The sequence below is a fragment of the Schistocerca piceifrons genome, unplaced genomic scaffold (genome assembly GCF_021461385.2).
Source record: "Schistocerca piceifrons isolate TAMUIC-IGC-003096 unplaced genomic scaffold, iqSchPice1.1 HiC_scaffold_40, whole genome shotgun sequence".
NCBI lineage: Eukaryota > Metazoa > Arthropoda > Insecta > Orthoptera > Acrididae > Schistocerca > Schistocerca piceifrons.
In genome coordinates, this window is record NW_025728625.1 from 47,501 (window position 1) to 52,500 (window position 5,000).

At 52.6% G+C, this 5,000-nt stretch overlaps 1 non-coding gene across 1 annotated transcript in view; it reads left to right on the forward strand.

Moving 5' to 3' along the window:
* Window positions 1–3,863: 3,863 nt before the first annotated feature.
* Window positions 3,864–5,000, forward strand: part of LOC124748025 — a 1,909-nt gene continuing 772 nt past the window's right edge. The window contains exon 1 of the ribosomal RNA XR_007011600.1: window positions 3,864–5,000. This exon is cut by the window's right edge and continues 772 nt beyond it. This is a non-coding gene — a ribosomal RNA (small subunit ribosomal RNA).

Sequence of the window (5,000 nt, forward strand, 5' to 3'; positions counted from 1 at the left end):
CGACATTCCCGCTGTCCCTATACATGAGCCGCGACCTGTACCACTTACGAGCGAGAGACGCGATCGCGTTGCTCACTGTACGGCGTCCGATACCGAGCCATCAGCATGTCGGTCCCCATGCGCGTTGCACTCGCACTCGCAGTCGCAAAAACGTGGGGCAAATATATTACGCGGAAGAGTTATAACAGACCGAGCCCCACTGCATGAGGGGAGTCTTTGTCACTAATGTACACAGATGGAACATTTTGGACTGGAACCAGATTACCCGTACACACGGCGCTGATTAGTAATCAATGCAGAGCCATCAAACTACAGAATATATATACAACTGTCCGTATACATGCTGAAAGAGTCTGCCCACAATGGGAACCACACGTCAGCCAGCCACTCTGATCACGCACCACTCTCTGCTTCTAACGGGCGCACATACAATATGTAAGCACCAGCATGGAACAACATCCAGTGCATCCTCTCCGCCACATTACACAATCCACACTATCACAACCAGACCAGGAGGTCCATGCGGAAAATACAATATCCCACCCTTTCGACATCCACCATTGCGCAGATCAGGCACCAACACCCACACATGTCCTATACAACGGTGCACCCAACATCACAATAGTACCTCCTGTCACAGCGCACAAACAATGACATGAGTCAAAGACACAGGTCTGACACAAGCATAGAATTGGAGCGCCGCCTCTAATAAGCCAAAGGTGCATCCTGACGTGACAAATCTGATCATGTCACAAGCATTCACTTACTATAATCACTATCAACGAACCTGCCGCCCCCGCCCCCCCCTACACCTTTCCTTACAACAACGTGTAACCTAACCTAACCTAACCTATGTTGTACCTTAACCTAACCTATGTTGTACCTTAACCTAACCTATGTTGTACCTTAACCTAACCTATGTTGTACCTTAACCTAACCTATGTTGTACCTTAACCTAACCTATGTTGTACCTTAACCTAACCTATGTTGTGCCTTAACCTAACCTATGTTGTGCCTTAACCTAACCTATGTTGTGCCTTAACCTAACCTATGTTGTGCCTTAACCTAACCTATGTTGTGCCTTAACCTAACCTATGTTGTGCCTTAACCTAACCTATGTTGTGCCTTAACCTAACCTATGTTGTGCCTTAACCTAACCCATGTTGTGCCTTAACCTAACCCATGTTGTGCCTTAACCTAACCCATGTTGTGCCTTAACCTAACCCATGTTGTGCCTTAACCTAACCCATGTTGTGCCTTAACCTAACCCATGTTGTGCCTTAACCTAACCCATGTTGTGCCTTAACCTAACCCATGTTGTGCCTTAACCTAACCCATGTTGTGCCTTAACCTAACCCATGTTGTGCCTTAACCTAACCCATGTTGTGCCTTAACCTAACCCATGTTGTGCCTTAACCTAACCCATGTTGTGCCTTAACCTAACCCATGTTGTGCCTTAACCTAACCCATGTTGTGCCTTAACCTAACCCATGTTGTGCCTTAACCTAACCCATGTTGTGCCTTAACCTAACCCATGTTGTGCCTTAACCTAACCCATGTTGTGCCTTAACCTAACCCATGTTGTGCCTTAACCTAACCCATGTTGTGCCTTAACCTAACCCATGTTGTGCCTTAACCTAACCTATGTTGTGCCTTAACCTAACCTATGTTGTGCCTTAACCTAACCCATGTTGTGCCTTAACCTAACCCATGTTGTGCCTTAACCTAACCCATGTTGTGCCTTAACCTAACCCATGTTGTGCCTTAACCTAACCCATGTTGTGCCTTAACCTAACCCATGTTGTGCCTTAACCTAACCCATGTTGTGCCTTAACCTAACCCATGTTGTGCCTTAACCTAACCCATGTTGTGCCTTAACCTAACCCATGTTGTGCCTTAACCTAACCCATGTTGTGCCTTAACCTAACCCATGTTGTGCCTTAACCTAACCCATGTTGTGCCTTAACCTAACCCATGTTGTGCCTTAACCTAACCCATGTCGTGCCTTAACCTAACCCACGTCGTGCCTTAACCTAACCCACGTTGTCGCCTAACGTAACCCACGTTGTCGCCTAAACCTGCTCTGTAATTGTTATACGACTCGTTCAATTAGTGTAGTGTTGCCCACCCGCAACCCTCGCAATATAGTTCGCTACTCGCACTCCCCGCTCCCCTGTGTATCGCTTCATGTTAAACACCTTGCAAGTCTTGCTCACTTTCCACATGCTCCTGCTGTACACTGTAATGTGGATGGCAGCAGGACGTACATGCCGCCCCTCCCCACGTCCCCACCTTGCCCCCTGCCTTCGCAAGCTGGTTGGTGAGAACTTTGCATGTTCAATGCCCTCCGCATGCGACGTACTCAGGCTACGTTGTGGTGCGGCCTGTGTCAACTGTCCGCTAATGTCGTACGCGTAAACCACAATCTGTACTGCACATTCGTCCTTATGTACTGAATGATACATCGTGGCACATGTGTGACCGTACAACGACTGCGCCCAAAAACGGCGGACCATACAGTGCAAATATTGTGCACGCAGCTACGTGTCGTCTCCCTATGAGAGCTGGATTGCAGTGTGGTACGCCATAGAGACGTGTGGGAGGAACGGACGCCGTGGATGGCGATCAGCATGAGCTGTCTGTTGATGTATTCGGACCTAGTCGTCTCTCCTCACACACCGTGATGGCATGGTGCACCGCGTTCCATATCTGCGACATGCTACAGAGGCCGGTTGACAGTCGTTCGAGCAATGGACATCGCATACGTACGGGGGCCACCTTCCACGTATTGTCTAGGCGTGCACATTTTGTTGCGTGTATGTGGGCAGACGTAGTGTGGCGTGACACCTGACACAGGCATGCAATAATCGTGGAAGTTGCAAATGGCGATGGACGCCTGCGTTTTCTGGTGAAGTTACGCAAATGAACAAATGGTAACCTGTTGTGGTGCGGTTGTTCTCGCTAGGGGTGAATCGGTGATGGCGACGATAGGTTGAGGTACTAACCGGTTGTTCCAGCGATACCCACCATGCCGACGAAACTGAACGGCATCTGGGTGTGAAGCGATACGCGGCGGTGGCTGGGTGGGACCGTCCCCGGCCGGTGAGGGGGCGCCTCCCGGCGTGCTGGCCGCGCGGTGCGTGGGCGCACGCGCTACAGCCGGCTGGTGGGGGCGGCCAGTGGCAGGCGCGCCGGCCGACGGACGCGGCAGGCGTCGCAGCTGCGCGCCGGCGCACCCTGCGCGCGGCGCCGTGCGGCCAAAGTAGGTCCTCGCGGGCCCGGTGCGAAGCGCGGTGGACATCTTCAGTGTGCTGGTCCGATTGAGGACTGTGTGCGTTGAGGATGCGCTGCCGCCCGGCGCTCGGCGCCGCGACGCCGTCTGCTGCTCGGTCGCCCCAGCGGTTCTCGCTGGTGGTTTGTATCGCAGCTGTGCGGATGTGTTGGCGCGTGCGCTGTGCTGGGAGAGTTCGCTTCGGCACCCAAGTGGGGCTTTTGTCCTTCTGTGGCGCTGGCGTTGGAGCTGCCGGTCACCGTAGGTGGCGCGTGTTGTCTCCCGCCGGCAATGCCACGACAGCACGCTCCCGGGCCTCTGTCGGCAGCGGCAAGCTCAGTTGGGAGCACGGGTGGTCGCACCGAAAGCGTCTACTCGCCTAACTCCGGGCGATTGCGCCTCTCTCGAACCCGACCAAGTACTTGGGACGGCGCTGCGCGCCGCCGGGACCTGAGAGGGTTTCGAGGTGTATTGTGCAGGGGAGCTCAGCCTCCTCCTGTTTGCAGAATGATTGAGCGGACGCTTGCGTGTTCGCGCGGGCCCCCGGGACACACTCCCGGGCGGCCGGCTGCTCAGCTCTAGTTGACGCAGCTCCCTGGTTGATCCTGCCAGTAGTCATATGCTTGTCTCAAAGATTAAGCCATGCATGTCTCAGTACAAGCCGCATTAAGGTGAAACCGCGAATGGCTCATTAAATCAGTTATGGTTCCTTAGATCGTACCCACGTTACTTGGATAACTGTGGTAATTCTAGAGCTAATACATGCAAACAGAGTCCCGACCAGAGATGGAAGGGACGCTTTTATTAGATCAAAACCAATCGGTCGGCTCGTCCGGTCCGTTTGCCTTGGTGACTCTGAATAACTTTGGGCTGATCGCACGGTCCTCGTACCGGCGACGCATCTTTCAAATGTCTGCCTTATCAACTGTCGATGGTAGGTTCTGCGCCTACCATGGTTGTAACGGGTAACGGGGAATCAGGGTTCGATTCCGGAGAGGGAGCCTGAGAAACGGCTACCACATCCAAGGAAGGCAGCAGGCGCGCAAATTACCCACTCCCGGCACGGGGAGGTAGTGACGAAAAATAACGATACGGGACTCATCCGAGGCCCCGTAATCGGAATGAGTACACTTTAAATCCTTTAACGAGTATCTATTGGAGGGCAAGTCTGGTGCCAGCAGCCGCGGTAATTCCAGCTCCAATAGCGTATATTAAAGTTGTTGCGGTTAAAAAGCTCGTAGTTGGATTTGTGTCCCACGCTGTTGGTTCACCGCCCGTCGGTGTTTAACTGGCATGTATCGTGGGACGTCCTGCCGGTGGGGCGAGCCGAAGGCGTGCGACCGCCCCGTGCGTGCTCGTGCGTCCCGAGGCGGACCCCGTTGAAATCCTACCAGGGTGCTCTTTATTGAGTGTCTCGGTGGGCCGGCACGTTTACTTTGAACAAATTAGAGTGCTTAAAGCAGGCAAGCCCGCCTGAATACTGTGTGCATGGAATAATGGAATAGGACCTCGGTTCTATTTTGTTGGTTTTCGGAACCCGAGGTAATGATTAATAGGGACAGGCGGGGGCATTCGTATTGCGACGTTAGAGGTGAAATTCTTGGATCGTCGCAAGACGAACAGAAGCGAAAGCATTTGCCAAGTATGTTTTCATTAATCAAGAACGAAAGTTAGAGGTTCGAAGGCGATCAGATACCGCCCTAGTTCTAACCATAAACGATGCCAGCCA